We start from the raw sequence: 15918 nt of genomic DNA, 5'->3' as shown, positions 1-15918 counted from the left end.
TTTTATAAATTTGCACTCAGTTGACTCTCGAAATAATCTTAGGGGTTAAAACAGTCTTAAGGGTTAGGTACTGCTGTTACCATCCACATTCTCTAGGTGAGAAAACTGAGGTCCAGAAAGTTGACGTAACTTGTATGTATGTAGCAAAAGTGATCTGGCTCTGGAATTTTTACTTAATCACTGTCCTTTGCTGCCTTTAATTATTGATGTAACTTTTTTTTCTCTAAGCCAAAAACACATCAAATAATACCTAGCTTCCCCAGTCTGTGATAACTAGAGCTTCTATATTATTTAACATTCAATAATCAGTCACCAAGGAAGGTGCGAATGAAGAATATGAGCTCCAAGAGTGCAGGGAGTTATCTTTCTTACTTCATTTCTATGCCCTAGAATGGTGCCTGTAGCATAGAAGGTGCTCAGCAAAAATATTTTGAATGAACAAATGATCAGATAAATAGAGAAACGAATGGATAAATGTACAAATTAGGTATTTGCCTTGGTATAAGGGAGTTTTTAGTCTAAGAAGACAAACCATAATTCAGATGAATGAAAGGTTTTATGTCTTTTTATTCTCTTCAGATTGTTCCAAGAATCTTTCTATATATAAAACTATTCCAGTCTGGATGAAACAGATTTGCTCAGTTTTAAAATATATATTAGAAAAACATATGGTAAAATCCAAATTAAATAAGTTTTATTTGCATGGCTCAGTCTCAATCCAGATTAATTTGGTAGAAGTGAAAATGAATTCTTTCACAGAAGTTATCTTGCCATATTTTAGCATGACGTTTCCGTATGGGTGACATTTTTATGAGAGGAAACTGAGCAGAACTAAGAATGGGAAAGGGGGGATGTTGAAGATGACTTTGTCTTAAACACACCCCCAATATACCAGAATCTAAAGAGATCAATAACATGTGGATGTTAATAGAAAGGATTTGGTAGATGAGTTTCCATCCCCTTATCATTATTAAAAATAATGTCATGTTTGTGTTTTAAAAACTCTGGCCATTCAATTTGCTCAAAAAGGGAGATAAAGCTAGATATGTTCAAGAAAGAAAGCTAATATAATCAAGAGAGAGGAATGGGTTTTTGTATAAAGATTAATATATGCTAAGGGAAAAGAGGAAGAAAATGTCAGTGTGGAGTAATAGAGGGGGATGGGGTTATGGTTTTAAGATTGGAAAGATAAGGTCTGAGAAAGGAGTTTCATAAAAATGTATAAAACCAAAAAGGATATGAAATGTGGTCATTGATTTATTCAATAGGTCCCTGTATCCTACACCCCAAAGATCTACTCAAAATTTAGAAGTGGTTGTTTTAGCATGGGTTATAAATATATTTCATAGCACATAATGAATTTTCAGAGTGAAAATGACACAGGAAGCTCCCTAATAAGTCATTAAGATAACATGACATTTTTAATATACATCCCTAAGTTTTGCAATCAGTACCATGGGAGTCAGTCAAATGTTTATATAGCATGGTCCCTGTTGAAACCTCCATCAGAGAAAAATCTGCCAGACTTGTTGATATTGAGTTGATAACTATAGCTTTCTTTAGATGAGATTATTATGGACACAAAATTATAATGAAATTGCCTAGTGACATATTTTATGGTTTTTAACCAGCTAAAAATGGTGAAATTATCTGAATATATGGGTTGGGAAAGTAAGAGAGTAAGAATAGATATAGGTAGGTATCCTCTAAAAAAGCAAAAACAAACTAGGCTATGTTTTTGAGGCATGATGTATGAAGCGGAGGGCAAACATGAGTAAGTGTGAAGTGGAATTTAAAATTATTTATCATAACTGCTAATAGTCAAAAGTGGAAAAGGGCCTTGGAGGGGAAAGAAGTTGAAACTGCTAACCAAATTGGACTTTATAGATATGCTGGAATCATAAATTGCCATATGTAGAGGGCATATTAAATTACCTGGAAGTCCATCCTAGATTTTAGTGATCTGTGATATTCTTACTCTGGACTAGCAAGATCTGTGATATGTAAGGTTTTAGAAATATTATTTTAATTGCCTAGATTTTATGAATTCTTCTGGTTATTCAATCTTTTCATCTGAGTTGTTGTTATATAAGTGTTCCCTTCAATAAATTTTAGTTTTCTAGACTTCCCTCAACAAGTTGTTCTCCTCATTCCTTCTCTCCTCTGTCCTCTCCATGGTTATGCATTTACAAAAAACAAAGCTTCCCACCCATAACTTTGAATTTTATTGCCTTGGTCACTATTACTTTGTCTTACCATCCTTTATAGAATATTCAGTATTTCTCAAGGAAGCACATAAAACACCAAGCCACCCTAGGTATGGTGGCTGTAAAACCAACTGAGTGCAAATGTCAAACGTCTTACCTGAAAATTTCCCCACATGACAAACATGATGATTAGCTAAGTCCATGCTCTCTGGGAATTTATTGTGTCAACTTAAGCAAAACTATTTCTGTTTTTCCATTCTGTCCTCTTTAATTTTATTAGCTATTAGCTGCTAAATAGGTGAAAAATGAAATGAAACAAAAATCTAGTTTGAATCCATGCATTACTTCCTAGAATGAAATACAAACTGGACACACAGCTAGACTGGCACCAGGTGATACAGAAGCATCAGCATGAATCATAAGCACTCTGGGTGGGATGACAATTTCTAGATTGATGGCCACAGTCTGAATGCTTTGTCTCTTGAGTCTGTGTTTGGAAGTCAGTGTGGTGCACATCCCTTTCAACCCTCCAGAATTAATCTTTTCTCACTGACTGATATATGTTAGGTCTCACTACACTAAGAATCCTAAAAGTTAACACTGTCCTTGTTTATTTTTGTTCTAATTCTTCACTCAGAATGAAATGATGCACTCCTAATAGATAAGCTTTCTTTTGTCACATGTCTTCATGGAGTCTACTTTCAGCTAAAATTAAGCAAACAAACAAAAAAACAGTGCTAAAGGCATTAAGGTTGAGCTACCAACTACAGTTGAAACCACAGCTCCTTCTGTTTCCTAAATTATATATACAGTGGAATAATTTTTGACTTACAAAAAATTTGTGAAGATATTACAGAGCTCTTGTATACCCTTCACCCAGTGTCTCCACTGTTAACATCTCCCATCACCATTTTATGTTTATCAAAACTAAAAACAAAAAACAAAAAACCAACATTGGGTCCAGGACTTCTGGGGAAGATGATGGAGTAGGACCATCTAAAACTCATCTCATCCCACAGACACAACTAGATAGCACACACATCAATGTAAATAACCCAGAAAACTACCCAAAGACTGACAGAACAGACTCTCTACAGCTAAATGTAGAGAAGAAGCCACATTAAAAAGGGTGGGAAGAGCGGAGACGCAGTCAGGGGCCAAATAGATCTGTGGGACTGTGCATGGGAGGAAGGGATACTAGGCACAGGGAAGGGAGAGGACCAGACCCCAGGTCAGGCATCCCAGACACGGGAGACCCACATGGGAGAGATGAATCCCTATAACATTTAGTTTTGAAAACCAAAGGGGCCTAATAATCAGTGGAGCTTAACACCAGAAACATTAAGAATCAGCAGGCAGAGCCGGAAAGGCAGAGTCCCACCTTTAAAGAGACAGCACAACAAACAGCCCTGCTGAGATATAGTATAAAAGCTGCAGTTCGAAAAATTCCTGGAGTATAAATGAAGGAGATTTATTTATTAACCTCAGAGCATGTGCTGGAGGGACAAGGGTCTTTGGCAGACTTCTCTAAGAACAAAAGGGCTGGTGGCACGTTTCCCTCCCCAATTCCCCAGCTGAGGTATACAGATATATATTGCTGGAACCAGCATAGCAGAAAAATGCTCTCCACCTAACTTATTAACAGCACACCCCACCCCCGTTCTGCGGACACACTGTCTCCATGCCAGCCTGGGCGGGAGTTTTCTCTGGTGGCTATAGGCCCCCTTCCATAGTGGACCTATGCAGAACTTGTGTGGCGCTTCACATCCCACCCCTGCATTCTTCTGTGGGCCTGCCTTCTCTAACACGTCTTAGCCAGAGCCCTTTCGAAGCAATGCTGCAAGCCTGGCAGTGTGCAAGCAGCCCCAGTGGGCCAGCACCACTCCAGAGTGACTCATGCCCCAGGGAGAGGGAATGATAACCACACATACCAGTCCCACTGCAGCCCCACCTTAGACTGGGTTCACACATCAGGTCTGACTGCAAGACTTACCCACCTACTAAAGCTTCTCAGGGGACAACACAGGGAAACTGCCCTACAATTCAGTGCTACTGTATCTCTGGCAAATGCCTTATTTGACTCAACTGAAGCCCAAGTGTTTCTTGGTGGCCTCAGAATCGCCCACTGCAGGAACCACACCCTGCCCACAACTAGCAAGTTTGCAAATGAGTGGACTGAAGGCAAAAGCAGCTCAGCCACAATAGTAGGACACACCCAATACACACAGTACACACACAGTACACAGGAGACACTTCTGTAGTGCTAAGTTCTGGAGAACAGGGGACATTGCAGGGCATTACGGGACCAATTCTTATAAGGCCACTACTTTCAAGAGCAGGAGACATAGCTGACTTTTCTTTTTTTTTTTAATTTTTTTTTAAAGATTTTATTTATTTATTTGAGAGAGAGAATGAGATAGAGAGCATGAGAGGGGGGAGGGTCATAGAGAGAAGCAGACTCCCTGCTGATCAGGGAGCCCGACGTGGGACTCGATCCCGGGACTCCAGGATCATGGCCTGAGCCGAAGGCAGCCGCTTAACCAACTGAGCCACCCAGGCGCCCCATAGCTGACTTTTCTAACATAGAATAAGACTTAGAGAGTTAGACAAAATGAGGAGACAGGAATACGTCCCAAATGAAATAACAGAGCAAAAGCACAGCAAGAGAACTAAACAAAATGGGGACTGAGTAATATGTCTGATAAAGAATTTAAACTAATAACCATAAAGATACTCACTGGACTTGTGAAAAGAGTGGAGGACCTCAGGGAGACTCTCAAAAAAGAGATAGAAAACATAAACAAGAACCAATCAGAGATGAAGAACTCAATAACTGAAATTAAAAATGTACTTGTTGGAATAAATAGTAGACTAGAGAAAGCAAAAGAATGGATTAGCTACCTGGAAGACAGAGTAATGGAAAGCAATCCAGCTGAACAGGAGAAAGAAAAAATAAATTAAAAAACATAGGGAACACAGCAACATCATCAAGCATAATATTTGCATTTTTGGGATCCCAGAAGGGGAAGAGAGAAAAAAGGGGCAGTAAATTTATTTGAAGAAATAATAGCTGAAAATACCCAAATCTGGAGAAGGAAACAGAAATCTATATCTAGGATGCACAGAGAGCCCCCAACAAAATCAACCCAAGGAGGTCCACTCCAAGACATAGTAATTAAAATGGCAAAAAGTATGGAGGTTCCTCAAAAAGTTGAAAATACAGCTACCGTACAACCCAGCAATTGCACTACTGGGTATTTACCCCAAAGATACAAATGTAGTGATCCAAAGGGGTACGTGCACCCCAATGTTTATAGCAGCAATGTCCACAATAGCCAAACTATGGGAAGAGCCAAGATGTCCATCAACAGATGAATGGATAAAGAAGATGTGGAATATAAATTCAATGGAATATCATGCAGCCATCAAAAAAATGAAATCTTGCCATTTGCAACGATACAGATGGAACTAGAGGGTATTATGCTAAGTGAAATAAGTCAGTCAGAGAAAGACATGTATCATATGATCTCACTGATATGAGGAATTCTTAATCTCAGGAAACAAACTGAGGGTTGCTGGAGTGGTGGGGGCTGGGAGGGATGGGGTGGCTGGGTGATAGATATTGGGGAGGGTGTGTGCTATGGTGAGCACTGTGAATTGTGTAAGACTGTTGAATCACAGACCTGTACCTTTGAAACAAATAATACATTATATGTTAAAAAACAAAAACAAAAACAAAAACAGAAGATAGTAAGAAGGGAAAAATGAAGGGGGGGAATAGGAGAAGGAGACAAACCATGAGAGACTATGGACTCTGAGAAACAAACTGAGGATTCTAGAGGGGCGGTGGTTTGGGGATGGGTTAGCCTGGTGATGGATATTAAAGAGGGCACGTATTGAATGGAGCACTGGGTGTTATACGCAAACAATGAATCATGGAACACTACATCAAAATAAATAAATAGATAGATAGGAAAAATAAAAAAAGTAGAGATGAAGAGAGAATTTTAAAAGCAGCAAGAGAAAAGAAAACAGTTACATATAAGGAAAACCCCAAAAGCCTACCAGCTGATTTTTTGGCAGAAAGTTTGCAGGGTGAAGGGAGTGACATGATGTATTCAAAATGCTGAAAGAAAATACAGTCTGCAACCAAAAATACTCTATCCAGCAAGGCTGTCATTCAGAATGGAAGGAGAGATAGAGTTTCCCAGACAGACAAAAGTTAAAAGAATTCATGACCACTAAACCAGCTCTCAAGAAATGTTAATGGGGACTCTTTGAGTGGAAAGGAAAGATGATAAGGAGGAGCAAGAAAAGTAAGAAGCACAAATGCAGTAAAATTAAGTATAGCTATAAAAATCAGTCAAGGGATTCACAAAATGAAAGAATGTAAAGTATAATGCCATATACCTAAAAAGTGGGGGGAGGGGCGCCTGGGTGGCTCAGTCGTTAAGCGTCTGCCTTCGGCTCACTCAGGTCATGATCCCAGGGTCCTGGGATCGAGCCCCGCATCGGGCTTCCTGCTCGGTGGGAAGCCTGCTTCTCCCTCTCCCACTCCCCCTGCTTGTGTTCCTGCTCTCGCTATCTCTCTCTCTGTCAAATTAATAAATAAAATCTTTAAAAATAAATAAATAAATAAATAAATAAATAAATAAAAAGTGGGGGGAGAGGGGTAAAGAATGGGCTCAGACTTAAGCAGCCATCATCTTAATATAGACCACTATATGTATGCATAAGATGTTATATATAAACCTAACGGTACCTAAAAATCAAAAACTAGTAATATGCAAAAAATAAAGAGAAAGGAATCCAAGTATATCATTAAAGAAACTCAGCAAACCATGAGAGAAGAGCAAGAGAAGAAAGGAACAAAGAAAAACTACAAAATCAACCATAAAACAAGTAACAAAATGACTAAGTATATATCTATTAATAATTACTTTGTAAATGGACTAATTTACAGTCAATGTCCAATCAAAAGACATAGGGTGAGAGATGGATAAAAAAGCAAGACCCATCTATATGCTGTCTACAAAAGACTCACTTCAGGCCTAAAGACACAGGCAGATTGAAAATGAAGGGATGGAACAGCATTTATCATGCAAATGGCAATTAAGAGAAAGCTAGGGTAGCAATACTGATATCAGACAAAAAAGACTTTAAAACAAAGACTGTAACAAGAGACAAAGAAGGACACTATGTAATTATAAAGAGAACAATCTAACAAGAAGATCTAACAATTGTAAATATCTATACACCTAACATGGGAGAAATCAAATACCTAAAGCAGCTAATAACAAACATAAAGGAGCTAATTGATAGTAATGCATTAATAGTAGGGCACTGGAACACCTCACTTGCATTAGTGGGTAGATCATCCAGAGAATCAACAAGGAAACTGTGGTTTTGAATGACACATTGGACCAGATAGATTTAACAGATATATCCAGAACATTCCATCCTAAAACAGCAGAATATACATTCTTTTCAAGTGTACATGGAACATTCTCCAGAATAGATTACATGTTAGGCCACAAAACAAGTCTCAACAAATTAAAAAAGATTGGAATCATACCATGCACCTTTTCTGACCACAATGCTATGAAACTAGAAAGCAATCACAAGAAAAATATCTGGAAAGAACACAAATACATGGAGGTTAAATAACATGCTATTAAACAGTGAATGGATCAGTGAAGAAATCAAAGAGGAAATAAAAAAATATATATGGAAATAAATGAAAATGAAATGGTCCAAAATCTTTGGGATGCAACAAAAGCTGTTCTAAGAGGGATTTTATAGCGATACAGGCCTACCTCAACAAGCAAGAAAAGTCTCAGGTAAACAACCTAACCTTACACCTAAGGGAGCTAGAAAATCAAGAAAAAACAAAACCCCAAACCAGTAGAAGGAAGGAAATAATAGATTGCAGCAGCAATAAAAGAAACAGAAACTAAAACCAAAACCAAAAACAAAACAAAAAACACAGTAGAACAGTTCAATGAAACCAGTAGCTGGTTCTTTGAAAAGATCAACAACATTGATAAATCTTTGGCCAGACTCATCAAAAAAAAAAAGAGAGAGAGAGAGAGAGAGACAAAGAGGACATAAATAAACAAAATCAGAAATGAAAGCAGAGAAAAAAATAATTGACACCACTAAAATATAAAGGATTTAAGAGAATAATATGAAAACTTTTATGCCAACATATTGGACAACCTAGAAGAAATGGATAAATTCCTAGAAACATATAACTTCCCAAAACTAAACCAGGAAGAAATAGAAAATTTGAACAGACTGATTACTAGTAATGACTTTGAATCAGTAATCAAAAAACTTCCAACAAAAAAAAGTCCAGGATCAGATGGCTTCCACAGGTGAATTCTACCAAACATTTAAAGAAGAGTTAATACCTATTCTTCTCATATTGCCCCAAAAAATAGAAGAGGAAGGAAAGCTTCTAAATTCATTCAGTGAGGCAAACATTACCCTGATACCAAAACCAGATAAAGACACTACCAAGAAAAGAGAACTGCAGGCCCGTATCTCTGATGAACACAAATGCAAAAATCCTCAACAAAATATTGCAAACTTAATCCAACAATACATTAAAAAAACCATTCACCATGATCAAGTGGGATTTATTCCTGGAATGCAAGGGTGGTTGCAAATCAATCAAGATGATCCGTCACATCAACAAGAGAAAGGATAAAAACAATATGATCATTTCAATAGCTGCAGAGAAAGCCTAAGACAAAGTACAACATCTATTCATGATAAAAAACCTCAGCAAAGTAGCTTTAGAGGGAACATACCCCAACATAATAAAGCCCATGTATGAAAAATGTGAAGCTAGCATCATCTTTAATGGGAAAAAACAGAGAACTTTTCCCTAAGGTCAGGAACAAGACAAAGATGTCCACTCTCACCATGTTTATTCAACACAGTACTAGAAGTCCCAGCCACAGCAATCAGACAACAAAAAGAAATAAAAGGTATCCAAATTAGTAAACAATAAGTAAAATTTTCACTAGTTGCAGATGACATGATACTATATATAGAAAACCCTAAAAACTCCCATCAAAGAAATTGCTAGAACTGATAAATGAATTTAGTAAAATCACAGGATACAAAATCAATGTACAGAAAACTCTTGCATTTCTATACACTAATAATGAAGTAGCAGAAAGAGAAATTAAGAAAACCATCCCATTTACAATTGCACCAAAAATAAGATACCTAAAAATAAACCTAACCAAAGAGATGAACGATCTATAATCTGGAAATTATAAAACACTGGTGAAAGAACTTGAAAATGACACAAAGAGGGCTCATGTGAGTGGGGGTGGGAGGGAAGACCAGTGGGAGAGGGAGAGAAGCAGACTCCCTGCTGAGTGCAGAGCCTGACATGGGGCTCAATCTCATGACCTGGGCCGAAATCTCCAGTCAGATGCTTAACTGAGTGAGCCACCCAGGTGCTCCAGTACTTTTTATTTTTATGCTGACATCCCTTATAGTGACATAATTATTTTTGGTGGAATTAGTCATTATCTGAGGAGATAATAAGAATTTTCAAACATATTGAAATGAAAGTTGCATATACTTATACTATTTTCCCATCTTTTCTGACTGCCCTTCTTACTTGCTTTCTTCTCTTGATTAGTTTAGTTAATTTGTGACAACTGTTTGCACATTAGGAAAATCAGTCCTTTGTAATATTACTAAAAATATTGTTCAGTTTCTCATGCATATTTCAACCTCATTCATTATGCTTTTCCATACAAAAGCTTTAATTTCAATATGGTAATATTTATTTTTCTTTATGGGTTTTTTTTTTTTGTCATATTCTCACAACTGCCTCCCCATAGGTTTTGATGATGGAAAAAAATTCAGAGACAGAAGACCTTATAATAAGGTTGTATTGTCAGTAGTGACTCTGGCACAGAATTCCATTGTTTTAACATCCTAATTCCAAACTTTTTTTTTTCTGTATTATGTTATCTTTAAATACAGCCATTATCCCCAAAGTGGGCTGTGAAACTGCCATTGGGTTCCAGATTCTGTTTCACATTTGGATGAATCAGCTTCAGAGAAAAAAAGAGAGAAATAAGTAGGAAAACAAACAGGAAAAAGAGACAAAGATGGAAGATACTTTGTTTCCCAGCATGATAGAACCTTAGTGGTAGCACTCTTATAACCTACCTTAACCTAGAAGCTATCTGTCCAGCTACTGAGTGAAAGACAATATAACTTACCTCCTAATTGCAATCCTAGGATTCTTTTCACTTTGCTCCAGAAAAAATGTCATCCATCATACATCTTCATGATGATGAACATAGGTCAAACATATATTTTGCTTTAGTTGTAATAGCAACCAAGAATTAAACTTGAAATAGATACATTTATTATCATAGCTGAATACCTGTGTCCTATATTTCAAAATAATACATGCTGTATGTTATATTTGGAATTATTCAATAGATTTGCCAACCATAATTCAAATTGAAATGGGCCTTTGGGTAAATCAACACATTTATTATTTAAAAAATCAAACAAGACTTTGTAAAAGACCCATCTTTTTCTGTGGGAATTAATACTGTTCTATTTAGAGTCACCAAAAAGAATACTGGAATTTGATTCACAACCACAATTTATGATTATATAATGTGTTTTTATTACCTAATCATCTCTGATGGTTATTCCTTTTGTTTGCCTACTTAATGGATTTGAAGTATGAGTGCTAGGTTCAGGCCAATAAGCCTCTTTTATGGTTTACAGCTTTACTATCATTTTCCTTACTTCGGTACATTAAAAAAGAAAAAAAAAAATGTGAGCTTATGTGAGTGATCACTCAACTGTGGCTGCAAGTTCTCCATGCTCACCATCTCACTTCCCAGAAAAGGGACTAAATAGAATTGGATTGCCTCTCTTGCTTGTGCTCTCCTCTCTTTCTGTCTCTCGCTCTCTCTCTTTCTCTTCCTCTAATGTATCGAACTAAAAAAGAAAGAGGGTTCTAAGGAAACATCTCTCATATGCATTCTGTGTCCCCCTATAGTTTTTCAGTGACTTCATAGTGGTGATATAAGGCTCTACTTGTATAAACATAATTGGAATAAGTAATAATTTATCTTAGTTTTATATCCTCTTTTATTCTTTTTTATTTCCCTTTAATATGTTTTGGAGGCTATAAAATTTGAGGATGAGTAGCTAGGGGTTAGAGCCAAGTGTACTGCCCATGGATGCTTAATAAACCTCCATGCCCTGTCAATGCACTCCTGGCCTGAGATGCTGCCTCCCACACTCTTTCTCTTCTTGTCTACCAGAAAGATAGCATTTGGTGAGTGTGTTGTTCTGAAATTCTGATTCTCAGAGGCATTTCAGAACACTGAAACTAGCCCATCCTGGCAATGAGCATTTCCACGGGTACACTTATATGGTAACTTTAAATAAATTATTTTAAAATTTATTTTAAATCCCATGGACAAAGTTGGAAATTTGCCATTAGTAGAACTAACTGAGCCATCAAGCGAGATTGCACCTTTTTTTTTGAGCGGTGGGTGACTTAGTATCCAGAAATAGTAAAAGCAGTTCTTAATAGTATCTATATTACTAAAGAGAGTAACTTAAACTTTTAGTTCTTCCTACTTAATTTGTATTATTTTCAACTTACTTTTACTTGGGTTTCTTACCACAAAAATTCATACAAAAACTTAAAAAACTTAAAAACTTAAAAAAAAATTAAGACTACCTAACACTGATCCAATTATTTTTTTCTTAACAACACAGCTTGTTAGTTATTTTATCTTGGTAGTGTCTTATTACCAAAGGAAATTGCATGGAAAAAAAAAAAAAGAACACTGCTTCTTAAAGCCTACCATGCTGATTTGTATCAGCAATGCATGAGTTCTTTAGGTGTTCTCCATGGCTGGAGAAGAGGATTGCATGGCAGCCCGGGACAAAGCACCATATGGCTAGGACAAGGTGAATGTTGATAAAGGCACATGAGAGATGGAAGGGGAGATGTCACAGCCTGTCAGTCTTTATCCCTAGAGGAAGCTCTGGTGACAGGGGAATGATTGAAATGGCACATTTGGGGTCCCTGGGCATGGAGAAGGGATAAATAATAACTAGCAATTCAATGACATAAACTCAAGGGAAAGATGGAAACAAAGGGAGCTGGGGACTGGGTAGAAGTGGAGCTTTCCTACAGTTGATGAAAGATGCCAGGAAGAGACATTGATGAGAGAGATGATTAAAGGTGGCTTCACAAAGCCTTGAATAGTGACAGATGGGAAGGGTACAATGATTAGTAAGAAAATACAAAGAGAGAAGAGACCTGAAATGAAGTACATTCTTACTGAAGTAGACATGTAGGATGACAAAAAAGGGAAAACAAAGGATGAATTTTTTCTGCAACCTGATAAAGGAAATAGGGAGAGATATTGAGATGACCAAGTCCTATCCTTGCATGGAGGAAGCACCCTTGTCCCCAACTCACTTGACCTATCAGAAGTAGCCCAAATCCTTCCCAAAGCCTTTCCAGTAGGGATCCTAGATTTTCAACCAGATATCATGAAACTGGGTCAACAGAAGCAGACTGTTTTCTGAATCTGAGGACAGATAAATAACAATAACCATTCGCTGAGTATTTATAATATGCCAGGTACTGTGAGAGCCCTTTAAACCCATTTTACATCATCACATAGCCCTGCATGTCAAATAAATTGGATCAGTTTTTAAATGTGGAGTGTAGGGATCAGAGAAGCTAAATAGCTTTCCAAGTCACATAGTCTCAGAGTAGCAGAGCAGGGATCCAATTCCCATCTATTTAATTGTGGTTTTCTAGTTGAATCCACTTGTTTACAAAAAGGTTGGACTAGCCACCTTCCCAAGCTGCCTGAGGTCTGCTCCATTCTGGATAAACCCTTTTAAAAGCTACTTCCTTAAATAAACAAAATGAAAATAAAGAATATAATTGGTTCACACATGTCTAGGTTGACCAGTTTACCAGATATTATTTTCCTCTCATTTTGTCTTTTGAAAAGACTACAAACTCTGAGAGATGTAGTTATCTTTGCTGATATGATAATACCTTCTAGAATTTTTTTTTTTTTCATCTTATATCTTTGTGTGGACACAGGTAATTCTTCTTACCATATAACCTTGTCCTGGCAATTCTCTTTGATATATAGTTTGCGGATAACAATCACACTTCCTATAACAGATCCCCAGGTTCTTTTCTGGTTGCATAGATCAGCTCAAACTTCTCAGGCTTCTGCTCTGCTTTGTAATGAAAGCGTTATTTCTCTTAAGAATTATTCCTGTATGAACACATCTTCTACATTTTTTGACACATAGTTGGATTTTAGGAACATGTTCCCTTCTCATTTGGTCTGAAATGAAGTAGTCTCATCATAAATCTACATTCCCTTGGAACCTTCCTCAGAGTTCAGCTTTTTAATCTACTTTGTAATTTATTAGCAGAGTAATAATGATTAGCATGACCAGCTTGTAGTAATAGCTCTGTCCCCTTCCAGTACATAACCTCAAATACCCATTTTTGAGGGTTTTGAAAGGAAATTTCTTAGAGTCTCAACATTATAATTTCACAATTGTGCAATGCCTTTCATTTAGTTAACACTACAAGAATGTATTGTATGCCTAGGATGTCACTAAACATATGGTACTAGATTTGGGGATTAGATTGGTGAACAGTGTAAACTTTGCTTCTACTCTTACAGAGAATACAATTTGGTATAAGATACCAAAAAAATGACTAGACCATTAGAGTTCAGTGTAAGAAGTTTCCAGAAGGTGGGGCGCCTGGGTGGCTCAGTTGGTTAAGCGACTGCCTTCGGCTCAGGTCATGATCCTGGAGTCCCGGGATCGAGTCCCGCATCGGGCTCCCTGCTCGGCAGGGAGTCTGCTTCTCCCTCTGACCTTCCTCCTTCTCATGCTCTCTGTCTCTCATTCTCTCTCTCTCAAATAAATAAATAAAATCTTTAAGAAAAAAAAGAAGTTTCCAGAAGGGACTTCTTCTATTCCTGTGAAAGTCCAGAAAAAGAGTCTTCTAAGCCAGGGCAGGAATGGTGACATTCCAGCTCAGGTTGCAGCACACAAAAGTAGCAGAGGTGAAAGCATGAGGTCTTCGTGGAACCGATTAAGGTCAGTGACCCCAGAGACCTTCCCCTGTGTCCTTCTCAGGCTTACTTCTGCCCAAGACAAATGAGAGCATAGAGCTGGGATGGGAGAAGAATTGTGGGAAGTGGGAGGAGATGGATCCTTGTCGGTGAAGCTGGGGCAGGGAGAATTACTAATGACTGAGCTGGTTTTCCTCTCTGGAATTGGGAGATGGGTTTAAAAAGGCCTTCACTCAATGCCTGACACATAGTAATCCTTCCATAGATATTGAATGGATTAATGATTGGATGCATAAATTGATTCACCAAAGAAAATTCATATATGTATGATCCAATTCCATAGCACTACTACTATGATAGTTTGTAAAATGATAAATAGGTTTCTGGGAGGGCGCCTGGGTGGCTCAGTTGGTTAAGTGACCGCCTTTGGCTCAGGTCATGATCCTGGAGTCCCGGGATCGAGTCTCACATCGGGCTCCCTGCTCAGCAGGGAGTCTGCTTCTCCCTCTGCCCCTCCCCCCTCTCATGTGCTCTCTCTCTCTCATTCTCTCTCTCAAATAAATAAATAAAATCTTTAAATAGGTTTCTGGGAACAGACTAGAAATGGTTTAATGAGATAGTATGTCTGATTTCTAAACAACCACCCTACTGAAAATTTAGGATGGAATTTGTTTATAAATAAGAGACTATCACAAACTTAGTAATTGTCTTACATGTATATACCTTATGTCTTAAAAAGTAGTTTCCTATTCTCTTAGGGAAAAATCCGGAGTTTAAAAATAATTTTTGTGCGTGGAGGGGGTGCACCATTCCTGGAAGTACTGCAATACTAGGTCCATGTATGGAGTGGATGGAGCAAGCTCCTATTCCATCTCCCTGCTCCAAAAATCCACTGAATACATGTCCTGGGATAGAGAACATATCAGATACTAAACTGATAAGAACAGATACTACACTTGATCTTCACTAAAATGCAGAGAAACAATTAAAAATAATTCCTCACTTCAAGCATAACAGTAGGAACTTGATAGACATTCAATAAATATTGATTATTCCATTTTAGAGACTAACCCAATAAATTCTTTTATGTAAGGATTAAAATTTAATGAAATATTATGGAGATCATTAACTTCTATTCATATTAAGTTAAAATAAAAAGTGGTTTCAAATCATTATTTTTTTTAATTCACATTTCTTAGTTTTACTAAAGTTCTCAATATACTAGCTAGAAAGCCATGATTCTTTGAATATTGGAAATAACATGAAACTTTAGAAAAAAATTGTTATTCTTTGTAATTTCAACCATATACAGCCAAGCATCTTTTTCTTAAGTTTGCAAAATTACTTTGTGAACTATAAAAACTTTAAACCAAAATGTAAATTTTATCTACTTCTTCGTTTGGAAATTAAAAGCTAGAGTTTGGGGTCAAGAGAACAATAAGAAAAAAATACAAAAGGAAAAGAAATAAAGTTTGCCCTGAGAACAATTAAATGTTCCTTTAATTTCCCTAATGTTATTTATTTATTTATTTTTAAAGATTTTATTTATTTATTTGACAGAGAGAGACACA

At 37.1% G+C, this 15918-nt stretch overlaps 1 protein-coding gene and 1 non-coding gene across 2 annotated transcripts in view; one reads left to right on the top strand and one right to left on the bottom strand.

Annotated features, from left to right (window-relative positions):
• Nucleotides 1-15918, top strand: part of DCC (DCC netrin 1 receptor) — a 773306-nt gene that overhangs the window by 381141 nt on the left and 376247 nt on the right. The gene's annotated exons all lie outside the window — the stretch shown is intronic.
• LOC123326703 lies at nucleotides 15144-15333 on the bottom strand. Its single transcript, XR_006541272.1, has one exon. It is a non-coding gene; the product is annotated as a U2 spliceosomal RNA (small nuclear RNA).

This window comes from Neomonachus schauinslandi, chromosome 14, assembly GCF_002201575.2.
Source record: "Neomonachus schauinslandi chromosome 14, ASM220157v2, whole genome shotgun sequence".
Taxonomy (NCBI): domain Eukaryota; kingdom Metazoa; phylum Chordata; class Mammalia; order Carnivora; family Phocidae; genus Neomonachus; species Neomonachus schauinslandi.
Note: the sequence above shows the minus strand (reverse complement) of the source record. Positions and strands in the feature narration are given on the sequence as shown.